Genomic DNA, 19,213 nt, shown 5'->3' on the forward strand with positions numbered 1-19,213 from the left:
TTAACCACAGACCAACGTCTTCCAGCATAATTCTGAAGACTTCAGACCCTAAGACAAAGCAGCCACACCCACACTCCCACAGCAAATATGAATATTCCGGTGAGCAGTTTGGAGCCCATTCATTCATTCATTCATTCATCAATTCGTTGTCTTCATTGTTGATTCTGAATTAAATTCAGGCTCCCACGGGCCCTGTATGGATATGGACCTGGTTATCACTCCTCATCCCCTTCCCCTCTCCTGTCTTATTCCACTCCAGCCCACAGCCTTGCTGCTATGCCTCAGACACACCAGGCTCTTTCCTGTCTCAGGGCCTCTGCGTTTGCAGTTCTGACTTCCTGGAAAGTTCTTCGTCCAGATTAACCACAACCTGATTCCCTCACTCCCTTTAGGTCTTTGCACAAATCTCATCTCCTCAGAGAGATACTGTCAAGACCACCCTAGGAGAGAGCACCCAACCCAGCCTCAAGGATAAGGCCAAATATGTCTGTATCACTTGTAACAGGGGTCCCCAACCTCTGGAATTGAATGCCTGATGATCGGAGGTGGAGCTTATGTAATAATAACAGAAATAAAGTACATAATAAATGTAACGCACTTGAATCATCCCCAAACCATCTCCCCATTCCCCTGGTCTGTGGAAAAATTGTGTCTCACAAAAGCGGCCCCTGGTGCCTAAAAGGTTGGAGACTGTTGACATATAACACTGTGACTTAGCTTCTTTTGTTTGTAACAAGGAAAGGGAAATTGACAATTCGTGGCCTGTAAATTGAATCTGGCCCATAGATACATTTTGTTTGGTCTAAACAGTGTTTACAAAACATTAAATTAGTTGCTAACATTCATAAAATTGAGATTTCATTTTATATCCCCAATTTTCACCTTCTCTTGCAAAACTGGAGGATCAAGCTATATGTTCCTGCATCTCAGCAACTGGGGAGGTCTGAGAAGCATCCACTCCTTTAGACTGAGCTTGAGAATTTCTGTCTGCTGGGCACCCCACTTGGTCACCTTCATTCATTTACCTGACCACATGCAGTCTCTGGGGAATTTTATACTCTCAAGCCAGGTCTCCAGGCTGAGGTCACTAAGCTTGGTTTGGGAGGGAGGGAGTGGGGCATAGACATTTCTTTGCTTTGATTAGATAGAATTGAGTTGATGGACTAATCTAGGGGTTCCAGGTGGGTAAGCAAAGGCATGAAAGTGTAGGGCAAGTTCTAGGACTGCCAAGAAGTAGCCTGGAGTGGGAAGAGGCCAGCTAAGTCACTTGGGACCAGAACCTGGAGGGCCTTGAATGCCTTGTTAAGTCCTTCAGCTTCTCCTGAGGGTAGTGGGGAGCCACAGAAGATTGCAAAGCAAGGGACACGGTCAGAGCCAGCAGGGGTGTGGGGAAGCAGGAGTGAGAATCACCCTTGGTATCAAGTCTGGCTCAGGGTTCTCTTGGGGCCAAACCCCAGTCTGGAGAGCATACAGGGGTGATAAGGTTGGTGTCTTCCATCAGCCCCTCCTGGCTCCTTCCTCTCACTGTCTTATAATAATAGTGTTTTCAGTACAGACGTTCTGGGTCCCCTGCCGTGGCTCACTCAGCCACCCTTCCAGAGAGAAAACAAAAAGCAGTGTTTTTCCACATCTATTTTAGACTGCTGCCTACATCCTTGTTCTTCGTGAGGAACACACATCCCAGAGGGCCCCTTTCTCAGTTGTGGCCAGCAGGCAGGTCTGGACCACCAGGCTGGTTCCAACAGGAAAGAGCCAGCAGATGTAACAGAATCATGCCTGTTAGGCTGGGAGCTGCCTGGGGATGGTGGCGTCACTGAGTCCCAGAGATGTGGAAGACAGGGGGAAGGAAGTTTGTTCTAGTCCACACGCCTTTCCTGGATGGACCATCTTAAACTATTCTGAATGTCTAGGAAGAGCCCCCTGTCCTTGTTTCCTAAAGATGATCCCTGCAGTTTGGGAGTTTGTGTCCATACAGTATGGTTCATTTGTGCCCAGTATGGTTCATTTACTGATGGACTGCACCTGGATGTATCCAGCACACCCATTTAACAGGTAGTAAAACTGAGGCCTGAAAAGGAAGCATGGTTTGCTCAAGATTATAGAGTGGCTGGCCACAATCTGAAAAGACCAGAATGTAAAATCTCAGAGGGCATGCATTTTATTTGCCTTGGTCACAGGTCCATATCCATCACATAACATAGTATCTGGCAAATAACAGGCTCTTGATAAATATCTGCTGAATGAATAAATAACATCTCTACTGGTGTGCTGCAGTCCATGGGGTCACAAAGAGTTGGACACAGCATAGCAGCTGCACAGTAACACACAGCTGTTTTTAGCTTTTACAAATACTTCTTTCACACGTGTCCTCATTTTGACTGTCATAATTATCTTTCAGGCTAGGAATGGCATCTTTCCTTATTTTGCAAGGAAGGAAATGCAGGTTAGAGAGGTTTAGTCACCTGCCCGGGATCACACAACCTTGAAGAAGCAGACCTGAATCCCAAATGTCTTCCTGTGGGATCTCTTTAGAATATTCAAGTAGAGGAAGAGACCTTGGCAACATCCAACCACGAGGTAAAAGCCTTGGCCCGCAAGAGCAGCTCCGGCCTGATTTCTACTCCACAGTCTGGGGGGAGAGAGACCCAGAGAGCAGTTCCTCAAACTGTTCAACAGACGTGCCATACGAGCCAGCAGTTCCACTCCTGGGTGTAGCTCCAAGAGAACAGAAAACCTCTCTCCACACGAAAACATGTACACGCATGTTCATAGCAGCCTTAGTCATAAAAGCCAGAAAGTAGAAAAAACCCAAATGCTGACAAACTGACGAAGGATGCACCACGTGTGGCAAATACACACAATGGGATATCATTCACCATAAAAACGAATGAAGCGCTGCTGCCCGCTACAGCACAGATGAGCCTTGAACACACCACGCTAAGTGAAAGAAGCCAGACGCAAAAGGCCACCTGCTGTATGATCCGTTTACAGGAAATGTCCAGAAGAGGCAAATCTAAATGGACAGAGAGCAGCTTACTGGTTGCCAGGGGCCGAGGGAACCCAGGAATGGAGCGTGACTGCTCATGGGTATGGGGTTTCTTTGGGGGATGATGTAAATGTTCTAGAATTAGACTATGGTGATGGCTGCACAAACTCTGCAAATACACTAAAAACTACTGAGTCATACCTTTTAAAAAATACATAGGTTCAGAGGGTTTTATTTTATTTATGTATTTTTTGGCCGCACTTTGAGGCATGCAGGATCTTAGTTCCCTGACCAGGCATTGAACCAACGCCCCTTGAAGTAGAAGCTCACATTTTAACCACTGGACTGCCAGGGAAACCCCTGAGTTACACCTTTTAAATGGGTGAATTTTATGCCGTGAATTCCATCCCAACCAAACCATTTTTTAAAAAATACCGAGAAGCATTTCCATGACAACAGAGTTTTAGTTAGAAAGGGAAACACACAAATAAGAAAATATCCCCAGTTCAGGCAGCCCCGTGCTGTCTTCCTGGATGTCTCAAGAAGGCTTTCAAGACAGAATTCCAATCCCAAGCCCCAACGATTCACCTGTGGGCTTGTTCCCTGATGCCTTGCTGAAGCCATCCACCTTTCTTAGTTCAAGAGAACCTTGCCACCCCGATTACCCTGGCAAAGAGATGGAGGCTCAGAGAAAGGAAGTGACTTACCCAAGGTCACACAGGGTGTGATGCTTTCAGCTACAGCACAATACAAGCAACCAGCCAGGTGACCTGGGGCCACTTGCTGGGGAACGCCAGTCAAGTTCCTCGTTCTCTGTGGGCCTTGGTTTCCCCATCTGAACCACAAAATCCCAGCTCAATGCCCCCTTCACTATCCAGGCGGGTGATTCAGCCCGAACACTCCTCACTGCCTCTGATAGAATGATTCTCCACATTTCATCAGATTTCACTTGAACAAAGACAAACAGCTTTTCTCAGACCTCCACCCACCCAGGGATTCTAGGCTAAATCTGTGCTGTTTTTCTCGACTCTGTGCTTCCACTACCTGGCAGGCTGCTCTGCACTGTGGCCTCTGTAGCCACTTCTCAAATAACCCTGAAGTCTAGGTTCAAGGAAGACACGGTTGTTGTCAGGTGAAGCATTTGCATAATGTGATTTCACAGGCGCGCTTTCTTCAGAGCTGAATGAGATGCTTTTCAGGGGCCCTCCCTTTACTTTTGAAGTTCTAGGTTCAGCTTTGGGGTTTGCAGACCTAAGAAGACTTCCCCACCAAAGTGTTCAGGCACAGCTTCAAACACACACCTTTTCATATCTCTATCCATATGCCCACCCATTTTCCCATTCATTCATTATTTCAACAAAAATATATCGAGGGTCTCCTACGTGTCAGGCACTGTGTTAGTCACTGCGTATGGTGGGAAGAAAAGATAAAACAGGTTCTTTGTCCTCATGGAGCTCACAGACTAGTAGAGGAAGATGAGTCTTAACAGATGCACAAAATATTAACACAAACTAGGATGAATGCCACCAGAGGAAAGTTCAGAATAATAAGGGCAGCCTAATTTCTATCAGGGAGCAGAGGAGATCTCTGTGAGGAAGTTGACATGTGAGATAAGGTCTGAAGCATGATTAACAGTGAGAAATGCTCTTGGTTCACGAAGTAGAAAATTCTGACTAAGAAAGGGTCAAGCAAACAGGAGATTTATAGCTTCACATAACAAAATGTCCCAAGACAGACTTATCCCATCACTGAGGCTCACAACAATATTATCAGAGATCCAAGTTCTCTACCATCTGCTCTACCAACGTCAGAGGAACAAAATGTCCCAAGACAGACTTACCCCATCACTGAGGCTCACAACAATATTATCAGAGATCCAAGTTCTCTACCATCTGCTCTACCAACCTCAGAGGATTGGCTCTTTTCCCAGGCTCACTCACCTCATGGACCCAAAGTGGCTGCCATCATCTGACCATCATGTGAAGACACGGCCACAACCAAGAACACGAAAAAAGTCCTTCTCATCCGCCTATCATTTTCTGAAATAGATGACAACCCTTCCAGAAGTGTCCCAGCAGATCTGATGGGTGGCATCACATATCCACATCTAAGCCATCACTGGCAAAAGGAATGGGGCCACCATAATGGTCTCAAACCAGCAGTTTTTACCCAAAGGTGATTTTTTTCCCCCTCCACAGGACATTTTTGGTGCAATAATTGTGTGTGTGTGTGTGTGTATGTGTGTGTGTGTGTGTGTGTGCATATCAGGGGTGCTACTGGCATCTAGTAGGTAGAGGTATGTGGTACTATTAAACATACTATAGTATACAGGACAGCCCCCACTCCAGAATTATCCAGATGTCAACAGTGCGGAAGTTGAAAAATCAGAGGCAAATACTGACTCATGGGGGTGGCAGGTGGAAGAAGGGTGGGGAAATTGGTTAGGGAAGGTTTCCTGGAGGCTATAAGAGCTCAGCTGAGTCTAAAAAGGCAGGACACTGTCCAAACCAATGCAGGTAATGAGTCAAGCCTAGCATTTCGCCAGTGTCTGAGCAGAAATGCAGATGACCCTTCCACTTTTCCTGCCTCTACCAGCAGGAGGTGAGCTCATGTGGGCAGGGATCTTGCCTATCCTCCTCAGGGTTTCATCCCCATTCCCCGTTCAGCGACGACGGTCACAGAGGCTGTTCGACAGGTCACTGGTAATGAAGACGTGAATGGACGGAGGCAGCAGTCTCTTGACTGTGAAATCTCTGGAAATTTCTGGGCATCACACAGAGTGGACATCATGTCACACAGAATAAATGAGCATAGGAGGGGCAGTCAGTGAGCAGTAGTCAGACCCTCCGGAATGATCCAGTCCCATCATGGGACAGATGGATGGGCAGACCCTGGGAGGGCGGAGAGTTCAAACGCACTCAGCAAGCTGGGGGCAGCTGCAGGCCACGCGCCCCTCTATGAGCCCAGGATCAACACGAACAGGGACGGACTCGCCTGGTGGAGCAGTGGCTAGGAATCTGCCTTCCAGTGTCTCCTTACAAAGCGGTTTTCCGGATTCGCTGACCTCGCGACCCCAAAAGCGCGCCAAGCAGGGCTGCCGTTTTGGAGGACGCTTCTCCGCTCTGGTCGCGGAACGACTGCTGAACCGGCCAGACAAAAATGGCTGGCCCACGCACGTGTTTTGTTTGGCCCATGCTGTTCTTAAAAATTTTACCATGTGCCGTCTTTGCCAACAATAAAAGTAATTGGGAGAGTGAGCCTATAAACCCAGCTTCTCATTTAGATAATCGGGAGGTTTGGCAGTACTTTGTGCCCATTTTCTGGCACGGTTGCCATTTCCCGGAGCTGGACTGTGGCCTCAGTCCGGATACCAGCGCTCCATCCCAGCCCAGGGGCCTTCTGGCACCTCACTCGCCTGCAGCTCCAGAAAGGCGTTCTGAGATGAGAGTCCAGCCCCAGCAGAGGGGGCCCAAACGGGAGTGGGCGAGGCCCTCCGGAGACCCCCAGGCAGGCCACTCCCCCCCTCCCTCAGAAGGAAGCGCCTTAGTGACCATGGCAACAGGCTGCCAGTCGCAACATATCTTCCATTCGAAAAGGAGAAATGACAAAGGACACCTCTCAGCGCAGGCAACATCAGCTCCCAGTACCCCCAAAACCTAAGAGCCAGAAGGAGTGTGATCTGTCCTCTCCAGTCTGAGCCCCCAAACACCCCCATTTGTCCAACCAATCCAGAGATGGGGTGTTGGGAGGGGTTGATTTAGATTCCACCTTATATAAAAAGACCAGAAAGTGTTCCATTAGAGATAGAGGAAGGCGTGGGTGTCTGAGACAGGGCTCTGTTTCTGGGCAAATGTACACATTCCCTGCTGTCTCCCTCCCTCTCCCCTTCCCCTGGGCAGAAGCACTGCCTCTCCTGGCAGCTCAGCGCAGCCATCTTCCGCTCAGCCGTGACCTAAGCCCTTCGTCAGTATCCTGGAGCCCCCAGTGCATCCGGCGTGTTTCTAGACTGCTTACAGGATCAGAAGGAAATGAGGGAATGGAATGAGAGAATCATCCAGAAATAAGAAAATGCCTCACGCGATAGTTCCCTTTGAAACTAAGAAGCTGAAACCCAGAACACTGGAAAACGGCAGCCGTATTGAGAAAAGAAGCAAAGAGAAGAGTGCCAGATAGCACCCAAGTCCCCTCCTGGGACTGAAAACCATAAATATTAATGGCCATAACCATCTGGTATTAGTCATAATGCCTGATAAATTAAGGTCATTTTACCGGGAGTAAAGAGCCGTGTTGATGGCAGCAAAAGGTAACAGTGTTGCTGGCTGCATGACTGGTGTGGCCCGCCAAGGTGATGGCATAAAGCAGAAGACCCAGGTCCAGTCTGGAAAGCGGGGTAGTGGCTTCTAGAACCGGTGGGGTGGGGGTCCTGGGACAGGGCTGATCTAGATGTAGCTTCAGACAGGTGCAGGCTGGGAAGATAATGCTTCCAGAGATGGGACTTCCCTGGTGGTCTAGTGTTTAAGACCCTGCCCTTGCACTGCGGGGAACGTGGGTTTGATCCCCAGTCAGGGAATGAAGATTCCCACATCTAATGCAGTGTGATAATATAAATAAATAAATTAAAAAAAAAAGAGAGCTTCCAGAGGAGGTGAGTCCAGGTGGTCAGGGAGAGGGGAGTATCAGGGGAGGCGAGTCCCAGGGTGCAAATGCTTGGGCAGAGAGCGAAAATCCTGGCTGCGGCCAATCCTGTTTCCTTGCAGTCTTGATGTTTCTTCTTCCTCTACCTTCTCCCTGCTCCTCTCTTCTCTTTTTTCTCTGCCTTTACACCTGCCAGGGCCAACTTCACTATGAAATGCCTGAGGGACAGAGTGTGGGGCTCACGTGGATTCTAGGGACCTCTCCCCAGTGTTCTCACTTCTTTATAATTAGAAGGAAGACCACAAATTTTTAATTTTTTTGATTGTGCTGCATGGCTTGAGGGATCTTAGGTCACTGACCAGGGATCAGACCTCGGCCCTTGGCAGTGAAAAACGAGGAGTCCTAACTGCCGAACCACCAGGAAAATCCCCGAAACACAACGGACTTTTAGACTGCAGAAGATGTTTTCATATGTAATCTTACTCTGTTCACCTTTGTATCAATGCAGCCATCAAATGTAACATTTAGTAGTTTTTGGGGAGCGAGGCCAAAGTTCTCAGGGCCTGTGAAAAGGGTAACATGGTCCTGCTTTCTGCCACCCTCCGCTGTTCCATCTCCCTCCCCTGCTCCCACGAGCCAGGGGATCTTAAGCAATCAGCATTGCCTTACGGAGTCTCAGCTTCAACCTGTGTAAAACGGACTGATAATAATAATAATGATGCTGCTGCTGCTGCTGCTAAGTCGCTTCAGTCGTGTCTGACTCTGTGCGACCCCATAGACGGCAGCCCACCAGGCTCCCCCATCCCTGGGATTCTCCAGGCAAGAACACTGGAGTGGGTTGCCATTTCCTTCTCCAATGCATAAAAGTGAAAAGTGAAAGTGAAGTCGCTCAGTCATGTCCGACTCCCAGCGACCCCATGGACTGCAGCCCACCAGGCTCCTCCATCCATGGGATTTTCCAGGCAAGAGTACTGGAGTGGGGTGCCGTTGCCTTCTCCAATAATGATGATAGTTTGGTGAAATAGTTTGGTGAAATAACATTAGAGAAAGCTCTGGGCACAAAGTGGTGCTGACCAGTGGTATTTCCCTTCCCTTCCAGGAGGTTCTGGGGTCCTGGGAGTGAGAGGTGTGATTTACAGAAAAATCTCAGGGGACAAAGTCCCTGGTAATCAGCAACCCCGGCCTATCTTTTTTTGTTGCGGTTGTTTAGTTGCTAAGTCATATCCAACTCTTTGCAGTCCCCACCTCCTCCCTGTTAGAGCATGGCGCAGCCCTCTCTCTCCCTGTTTCCTGGGCTCTCTGGTTCTTCTAAAAGACAAACACTTGACCCTCCGAGGAAACTCACAAGGCGCTTGATGAGAGAGATCAAATAATGTCTCCAGATCCCAACAGAAAGCAAGCATCTATTTGGCTGGCTCTGGCAAGGGAAGGGGGGCCTTCTAAGCTCAGCTCCATGTCAGCCAGGGCTGGATGCCTGATATACAGAACCCAGTGCCAAGTGAAAATGCAGGGCCCCTTGTTCAGAAATTATTATGATTTTCCAGACAGTGACAGCAGAGCATAAACAAAGTGTGGGGCCCTTCCGAGCGTGGAGCCCAGCGCTACTGCAGGACTTGGGAGCTCGAGACAGTGCCTGTGGTCGGTTTGGAGCTGCCGGCCTGAGGGTGGGGGTGGCAGTGGGAGGGGGAGGTGTCCGCAGTGATGCTAACTCTGGTTCTCCATCCCCACTCCACTTATGCCTAGCTGCAGGCCTGGCACATCGTAGGTAACCTGCAAGCTTCTTTAAAAAAATTTATTTTTATGTGGACCACATTTAAAAAAAATCTGTATTAAATTTTTTACAGTATTGCTTCTGTTTTATTTTATTTTTTTAGTCATGAGGCAAGTAAAATTTTAGCTCCCCTGACCAAGGATCAAACCTGCAACCCTCACATTGGAAGGGGAGGTCTTAACCACTGGACCACCGGGGAAGTGCCCTTGTAAGTTCTTCCTGACTCACAGCTCACTCACTTATCCTCTTAGCACTGGGCCTACAATGTCAGATGAGACCCCTCCTGGGGGTCTGTGCCCTGGACCCTCCCCTTCCTCCCTCTGCCCCCAGATCCCTAGCTCCAAGTTATGCCAACCAGAAGCACCCCAACCCCTGCCCATCACACACAGTATAGGCCAGGAGTAAAAATAAAATGAAAAAGCAATTGAAATAATAAAAGCCAGATTTGTTAAGCATTTACAAGGTGTCAGTCTAAGCACTGGGTCTATCTCACCCTGTTTTTTTTAAAGCTTCATTTGAATATATTAAAAAAAAATACATGTATGTATTTGGCTGCTTTGGGTCTTAGTTGCAGCACTCAGAATCTTCCTCGCGTCATGTGGGGTCTTTTTGTTGCAGAGCATGGACTCTCTAGCTGTGGTGCTTGGGCTCCAGAGCTCGAGGGCTCAGTAGTTGCGTCGTGGCACGTGATATCTAAGTTCCCCGACCCGGGATCGAACCCGCATCCCCTGCACTGCTAGGTGGATTCTTAACCACTGGACCACCAGGGAAGTCACGATCTCAGCCTATGTTAATTCTCACACAGACTTTCTGAAGTGAGATCTCCAGTTGGCAGAGGAGGAACCTGAGGCCCAGAGAGGTCAGATTCCTTGGCCAAGGCCACGCAGTTGGGAAGTGGAGGACCTGGGCTCCAGTGAAGGCTGATGCTGGGCCCCAACAGGGCTGGGAAAAGAGGGTCACATTGTGTCCTCCCAGCCTCTGGGCAGAAGAGCTACAAACCCCCATGAGATGCCTTCTCCTGGGAGTGGAGAAGAGAGCGAGTGTGACAGAAGAGGAGTGTGTGGCCCCCAAGAGAGCCCTGGGCTACAGGTCCTGAGAGCCAGGCTCAAATCTGGGTTCTTGCTAGAGGTCTCCCTGCGAGGTCACTCACCCTGATCTGCACCTCCCCTCAAGCCTGCTGACCTCACCTCCTGCTCCCTCCCTTTCCTCCCACACCTGCACACTGGCCTCCCTACCAGTCCTAGAAACTACTAAATGCATTTCCACCCCAGGACATTTGCACTTGATGCTTTCACTTCTGGAGCGCCCTCATGCTGCAATTCACATGGCTCCTTAGTTTTCTGATTTAAAGTCAATGTCCATGAAGCGCGTGTGTGTGTGTGTGTGTGTGTGTGTGTGTGTGTGTGTGTGTGTATGTGGCGGGGGTGGGGGAGCAGGATCTGTTTTCTCTGTGACAGAGAGGCTTCTCTGATTGCCTCACTTGGAAATATATATAAACTGCTTTGAACGGCACCTGACCCTTGGTAAACACCACAGAAGTGTCTAGTACTATTGCTATTTAGCCGCTAAGTCTTGTCCAACTCTTTTGGACCCCATGGACTGTAGCCCACCAGGCTCCTCTGTCCATAGGATTTCCCAGGCAAGAATACTGGAGTGGGTTGCCGTTTTCTTCTCCAGGGGATCTTTCCGACTCAGGGATCGAACCTACATCTCCTGCATTGGCAGGCAGATTCTTTACCAATTAGCCATCTGGGAAGTCACATCTAGTACTATTATTATCATCTAAATCAGCAGCCTCTCTACTTGTCACTCAACTTCCCTTTTCTCTACTCTTCCCTTTTCTCTACTCTTCTTCACTGCACTTATCCCTTCCTGAGATCACCTTCCATGTTTGTCCACATGTGCACTATGTAACTCTCCCACTACAGGAAGAGCTCCGTGGGCTGAGTCTTGGCCATGCTGGAACCTCCCCACTGACTGAGTTGGCATAGGGCTCAGATGGTGTCCCAGGGCCCAGAAGTCAGAGCCTCACTTTTTTTTTCAGGAGGTAGCAGCAGCTCCCACAAAGGCTGAGGAGCAAATGGAAGGAGGGGAGACCCAGACATAGTTCTGCAATACTGGGGAGGAGACTGAGTGATGCTTCCTAGAGATTAGCCCTCAAAGCTAGCCACTCCTGCCAGTCAGAGTGGAGGAATGCCCTGGAGAGTGGCCAGCCTCAGACAGATCCTGGCTGGCGATGGTGTGTGTGTGTGTGTGTGTTGCAGGGGTGGGGCACCTCTTAGCATCAGACTTCAGCCCTGTCCTAATCTGGAGAGCAATTGAGTTGGCTGAGCCATGTAGATTTTGTCATTCAATTCACTCTCTCAAGTAATGTTCATGATTAGCCATCAGGGAAAGGCAAATCAAAAACACTGGGAAGGGACTTCCCTGGTGGTCCCATGGCTAAGACTCCATGCTCCCAATGCAGGGGGCCTGGGTTCAGGCCCTGGTCAGGGAACTAGATCTCACATGTTGCAGTTAAGAGTTTGTATGTTGCAACTAAGACCCAGTGCAGTCAAATAAATTTTAAAAAATTAAAAAAAAAACCAATGGGAAATTCCACTTCATACCCATTAGGATGGCTAGAATTAAAAAAAAAAACAAAACAGTAAGAAGTGTAGATCAAGATGTTGTGATCACTGACCTAGAGCCAGACATCCTGGAATGTGAAGTCAAGTGGGTCTTAGAAAGTATCACTACAAACAAAGCTAGTGGAGGTGATGGAATTCCAGTTGAGCTATTTCAAATCCTGAAAGACGATGCTGTAAAAGTGCTGCACTCAATATGCCAGCAAATTTGGAAAACTCAGCAGTGGCCACAGGACTGGAAAAGGTCAGTGTTCATTCCAATCCCAAAGAAAGACAGTGCAAAGAATGCTCAAAGTACCACACAATTGCACTCATCTCACACACTAGTAAAGTAATGCTCAAAATTCTCCAAGCCAGGCTTCAGCAATACGTGAACTGTGAACTTCCAGATGTTCAAGCTGGTTTTAGAAAAGGCAGAGGAACCAGAGATCAAATTGCCAACATCCGCTGAATCATCGAAAAAGGAAGAGAGTTCCAGAAAAACATCTATTTCTGCTTTATTGACTATGCCAAAGCCTTTGACTGTGTGGATCACAATAAACTGTGGAAAATTCTGAAAGAGATGGGAATACCAGAGCACCTGACCTGCCTCTTGAGAAACCTATATGTAGATCAGGAAGCAACAGTTAGAACTGGACATGGAACAACAGACTGGTTCCAAATAGGAAAAGGAGTACGTCAAGGCTGTATATTGTCACCCTGCTTATTTAACTTAAATGCAGAGTACATCATGAGAAACACTGGGCTGGAGGAAGCACAAGCTGGAATCAAGTTTGCCGGGAAAAACATCAATAACCTCAGATATGCAGATGACACCACCCTTATGGCAGAAAGTGAAGAGGAACCAAAAAGCTCTTGATGAAAGTGAAAGAGGAGAGTGAAAAAGTTCGCTTAAAGCTCAACATTCAGAAAACGAAGATCATGGCATCCGGTCTTATCACTTCATGGCAAATAGATGGGGAAACAGTGGACACATTGGTTGACTTTATTTTTCTGGGCTCCAAAATCACAGCAGATGGTGATTGCAGCCATGAAATTAAAAGACATGTGCTCCTTGGAAGGAAAGTTATGACCAACCTAAACAGCATATTCAAAAGCAGAGACATTACTTTGCCCACAAAGGTCCGTCTAGTCAAGGCTATGGTTTTTCCTGTGGTCATGTATGGATGTGAGAGTTGGACTATAAAGAAAGCTGAGCGCCGAAGAATTGATGCTTTTGAACTGTGGTGTTGGAGAAGACTCTTGAGAGTCCCTTGGACTGCAAGGAGATCCAACCAGTCCATTCTAAAGGAGATCAGTCCTGGGTATTCATTGGAGGGACTGATGTTGAAGCTGAAACTCCAATACTTTGGCCACCTGATGTGAAGAGCTGACTCATTTGAAAAGACCCTGATGCTGGGAAAGATTGAGGGCAGGAGAAGAAAGGGACAACAGAGGATGAGACAGTTGGATGGCATCACCAACTCAATGGACATGGGTTTGGGTAACTCTGGGAGTTGGTGATGGACAGGGAGGCCTGGCGTGCTGCGGTTCATGGGGTCGCAAAGAGTTGGACACGACTTAGTGACTGAACTGAACTGAACTGAACAAGTGTAGAGGAAGTGGAACTCTCAAATATTGCTGGTGGGAATGCAGGAAGGCACAGCCACTTTGGGAAGCAGTCTGGCAGCTCCTCAGAAGGTTAAACATAGAGTTACCAAATGATCCGGCAATCCACTCCTGAGCATATAGCCAAGAGAAGTGACAACCTATGTCCACGTAAGAACTTGTTTACTAAAGTTCACAGCAGCATTATTTATCATAGCCAAAGGAAGAAACAACCTGAACATCCATCAGCTGTTGAAGGATAAGCAAAGTGCAGCATCCTCCATACAATGGAATGTTACTCAGCCATAGAAACGAGTGAACTACTGATACATGTTACGTGGAAGAACTTTGAGAACATTATGCACTTGAAAGAAGCCAGACACAGAAGGCTGCATACTGCATGACCCCACTTAGGTGAAATGTGCAGAAGAGGCAAACCACAGAGACAGAAACAGATCAGTGTTTGCCTAGGACTGGAAAGGGGGTGGGGAAATGGAAGAGTGATTGCTAGTGGGTGCGGGTTTTCTTTCTGGGATGACAAAAATGCTTCAGGGACTTCTCTGCTGTTCCAGTGGTTAAGACTCCATGCTCCCACTGCAGGGGGTTTGGGTTCGATCCCGGTCAGGGAACTAAGATCCCACATGCTGTGCGGTGCGGCCAAAAAAATAAAATGATAGAGCATTTGTGTGAGCGAGGTTCTCCTCTTATCAAACAAAACTATTTTTAAAATGCTTTAAAATTGATTATGGTAATGGTTGCACCGCTCTGTATATACTGAAAATGATTGAATTGTACATTTTAAATGGGTAAATGATACATCTCAATATCTCAACAGAACTGTTATATATATGTGGATGTGTATGCAGATAGATAGATATATTTATGAGCTGAGTGAGTAAAACAAAATGCCTGGCCTCTCAGGAAGTAACAAGAAGGAGACAAGGGAACAAATAAAAGTGTCATTTGACTTGTGGAGAGAAGAAAAATAAAGCAGGAAGGGAAGACAGGGATAGGTGGCAGGGACAAGGCACTCAGGAAGGCCACTCTGAGGAGGTGACATTTGAACCTGAGTGAAGAGATGGAGGGAGTCACTGATATCTGGTGGGACAGCACCTGGAGAAACAGCAAGTGCAAAGGCACTGAGGCAGGAGCAATAATCCAGTGGGGCTGGGGACTTCCCTGGTGGTCCAGTGGCTAAGACTCCACACTCCCAATGCAGGAGGTCTGGGTTCAGTTCCTGGTCACAGAACTAGATCCCACATGCCGCAGCTAAAGATCACATGCAGCTCCCCCCTCCCCCCCAAAAAAGTTTTAAAAAAAATCCAGTGGGGCTGGAATGTAAGGAGCCAGGGGGAGGGTAGCAGGAGGCGACACCAGAGAATTGATGGGGGCTGGATCACGGAGGGGTTGGTAGGCTGTGCTGAGAACGGTAGCCTTATTCTGAGTGAGGTGGGAGCCATGAGGCAGTTGAGAACAGAGCGGGGATGGGTTCTGACTCAGGTGTTCGTGGACGCCCTTTGGCTGGGGATGGAGAGTGGACTTGGGGGTGGAAGTCGGCAGGAGGGAAGCTGGGAAACCAGGGAGGAGGCTACCATGATGGGCCAGGTGAGAGATGATGGGGGCCTGGCCTGGAGGCTGAAAGAGGAGGTGTGGGAAGTGCTCAGGGGCTGGCGTGGAGTGCACCATCCCATCCTTGGACTTGCCTGCACCTCCCTACAGCCCTGGCATTTGCAGGGACTTTTAGAGAGGGGGCTTCCTACCTAATGATCAGTCTGAACTCCTTGCACTGTCCAAGGTCAACACCCAATCCACAGACCCTACCCAGAACCCTGAAAACTCCTATGAAAGCGTAGACTGAGGATCCTTGCTGCATCTCTCTCCTGTGACCAGGTGTCCTGGCCCCACCTGGGCCCTGGCTCAGCCTCTACTACCAATTTCCATGAGAAACCCAACTCCATCCGGCACTGTCATTCTGGCAGACTTAACTGCAGACTCAGTTTCTTTTTTCTTTTTTCTTTTTTTTGCCGCACCACATGGCATGCAGGAGCCCAGTTTCCCACCAGGGATGGAACATGCGCCACTTGCATTCAAAACTCAGAGTCTTAATCACTGGACTGCCTGGGGAAGTGCCCAGACTTAGTTTCTTCATCTATAAAATGGTAATAATAATAGACCCCTTGAATGACTATTGTCTGGGTTAAGTGAACAAATGTATGTAAGAGCACTTGGAACAGTGCCTGGCACATGGTTGGCACTTAAGAAAAGCTATGAAAAGCCTAGACAGTGTATTAAAAAGCAGAGACATCACTTTGCCAACAAAGGTCCATATAGTCAAAGTTGTGGTTTTTCCAGTAGTCATGTATGGATGTGAGAGTTGGACCATGAAGAAGGCTGAGCACTGAAGAACTGATGCTTTCAAATTATGATGCTGGAGAAGATTCTTGGACAGAAAGAGATCAAACCAGTCAATCCTAAAGGAAACCTATCCTGAATATACATTGGAAGGACTGATGCTGAAGCTGAAACTCCAATACTTTGGCCACCTGATGCAAAGAACCTACTCATTGGAAAAGACCCTGATGCTGGGAAAGGTTGAGGGCAGGAGGAGAAGGGGGCAACAGAGGATGAGATGGTTGGATGGCATCACCAACTTAATGGACTTGAGTTTGAGCAAACTCTGGGAGATAGTGAAGGACAGGGAAGCCTGGTGTGCTGCAGTCCATGGAGTTGCAAAGAGTTGGACACGACTGAGCGACTGAACAACAATGGCCTATTCCCACCAGCAATTCTTCTGTTTATCTCACGAAGCATAATTTCACTCCCTTCCTGGGAAGCATTGGCTGCACCCCCACTGCCTCCAGAAGCTCACTTATTTAAAGAGGTCTCGGCAACAGCACTGGGCTCCTGGGAGGAATTCTCTGCCAGCCGCTCAAAGAATGTGTTTTTCTGTATCTTGTTCAAGGAAATGGGAGCACAGAAAGATGAAGATACCTGCCCTAGATCGTGAAGATACCTGCCTTAGATGTGGCAGACCTGGCAATCTATTCCACATCTGATGCTAAAACAAGTGCTTAAATAGAAAGTCAGTTTTACTAACAGCCTATTATATTCCAGGCATTTTGTAGACATTGCCTTTTTTCTAAATTACATTTTTACATAAATAATATTTTTTGAGAAGGTAATACATGTATATCATTTGAAAATCAAAACTGTACAAGATGATATACATACAGCTAAAGGGGGGAATCTCCCTCTGTCCCCATTCCTTGTGGTTCAGCTCCCCTCCCTGGAACCAAGCACTGTCCCCAGTTTCTTATGGATCCTTCCAGTGATGAGCTATGAGTGGTGGACCCCTACTCAATATCCATCCTCCAGCTTACTAACAGAATCCCAACAAGGACCAGCCCTCAGTTCTGTGCAGTGAAATGTAGGCAAAAGTCTCTGGGCAAGGCATCCCTTTCTACTTCCCCGCAAAGACAAAGCACCTAGAAAAGAAGACTTGTCTTTTTATTTTCCTTTTGCTCTTTGTCCCTCATTTTCCTTCCTGCCTGGAATGTGGACTCGATGCCTGGAGGCAGCGCAGCCATTTTGAAACCACAAGGATCAAAGCCACACACTCTAAATGGGGAAGAAGGAAGATGCTTGAATCCTTGGGAATTTGGGCTGGCACTGGTCTACCCAACTCTGGACTTCTGTTGTGTTTGTTCACTCATTGTTTGTTGAATGTTCTGTTCCTTGCAGCTGCATGCCTTCCTGACTAATGTACTATTCATACATAGCATTTATATTTTCCCTGGTGGCTCAGACGGTAAAGCGTCTGCCTACAATGCGGGAGACCTGGGTTCAACCCCTGGGTTGGCAAGATCTCCTGGACAAGGAAATGGCAACCCACTTGAGTATTCTTGCCTGGAAAATCCCATGGATGGAGGAACCTGGTAGGCTATAGTCCATGGGGTCACAAAGAGTCAGACACGACTGAGCAACTTCACTTCACTTCATATTTTTCTTTCCCCACAAAAAGGTAGCACCCTTTATACCTACTTTTCAGGATCTTACTTATTCACTTAATGATATGTCTTGGAGGTTGTTACAGATCAGTACACACAAAGTCTCAAAATTAATTAAATTATTGTGTCAAAGACTTTGTGTTCATGTCCCATAAATCCTTCAACCAGTCCCGTCTTAGGCCACATTTCTCAACCTTGCAAAGATTATCCAAGTACATATATTTCCCACATGTGAGGCAATGGCACCCCCCTCCAGTACTCTTGCCTGGAAAATCTCATGGACAGAGGAGCCTGGTAGACTTCAGTCTATGGGGCCGCTAAGCGTTGGATACGACTGAGCAACTTCACTTTCACTTTTCACTTTCATGCATTGGAGAAGGAAATGGCAACCTACTCCAGTGTTCTTGCCTGGAGAATCCCAGGGACAGGGGAGCCTGGTGGGTGGCTGTCTATGGGGTCGCACAGAGTTGGACACGACTGAAGTGACTTAGCAGCAGCAGCAGAGGGCATAGCTGTGTACATGTGTGTGTTCCGCGTGTGTGTTCAATCATTCAGTTATGTCTGACTCTTTGCAACCCCATGGACTATAGCCTGCTGGGCTGCTCTGTTCATGGGATTCTCCAGGCAAGAATATTGGAGCGGGTTGCCATGCCCTCCAGGAGATCCAGGAGTAGAAATGGCAGATGTCATTTATCTTTTAATTTAAATATTTCTTTTTATTTACTTATTTGGCTGAGCTGGGTCTTAGTGGCGGCACTCAGGGTCTTTGTTTTGGCATACAGAATCTAGTTCCCTGGCCGGAGATGGAACCTGGGCCCCATGCATTGGGAGCGTGGAGTCTTAACCACTGGACCACCAGGGAAGTCCCCAGATGCCTTTTAAGTGTTCCCAAATGTCAGATCATCCTGCAAAGAAATTTGGCCAATTTGCGTTCCACCAGCAACGTGCTAGAGCCCCCAGGCATTGTCTTAACCCTTTCAATGACAAAAAATGCTAATGCCCATTTTACTGAGGCTCAGAGAATTGTACGTGGCCTACTCAAGGTCATGGCAGGTAACTGGTAGAACTGGGATTTGAACCAAGGTCTGTCTGAGGTCAAAGCTGTGCCTGTGAACACTTATATGACGTTGCTTTCCAGGCAGGCTGGACTCCAGGGCCTCTCATCAAAGAGGGAAAAATGACTATAACCTGGATATCGGTCTGTGCCTGAGAAGGGCCTTTGGGTGGAGCTCCTCAGATCTGTGGAGAAGGCAATGGCACCCCACTCCAGTACTCTTGCCTGGAAAATCCCATGGATGGAGGAGCCTGGCAGGCTGCAGTCCATGGGGTCGCTACGAGTCGGACATGACTGAGCGACTTCACTTTCACTTTTCACTTTCATGCATTGGAGAAGGAAATGGCAACCCACTCCAGTGTTGCTGCCTGGAGAATTCCAGGGACGGGGTGCCTGGTGGGCTGCTGTCTCTGGGGTCGCACAGAGTGGGACATGACTGAAGCGACTTAGCAGCAGCAGCAGCAGCAGCTCAGATCTGCCACTGCCTTGCTGTATGAGCAAGTCCTACCCACTTCTCTGGGCCTCAGTTTCCCCATCTGTAAAATT

General features: G+C 48.0%; 1 protein-coding gene across 1 annotated transcript in view; it reads right to left on the reverse strand.

The window, feature by feature from the left end:
• Nucleotides 1–19,213, reverse strand: part of KCNB1 (potassium voltage-gated channel subfamily B member 1) — a 120,590-nt gene that overhangs the window by 60,672 nt on the left and 40,705 nt on the right. The window lies entirely within an intron of this gene.

The sequence above is a fragment of the Bubalus kerabau genome, chromosome 13, assembly GCF_029407905.1.
Source record: "Bubalus kerabau isolate K-KA32 ecotype Philippines breed swamp buffalo chromosome 13, PCC_UOA_SB_1v2, whole genome shotgun sequence".
Taxonomy (NCBI): Eukaryota; Metazoa; Chordata; class Mammalia; order Artiodactyla; family Bovidae; genus Bubalus; species Bubalus kerabau.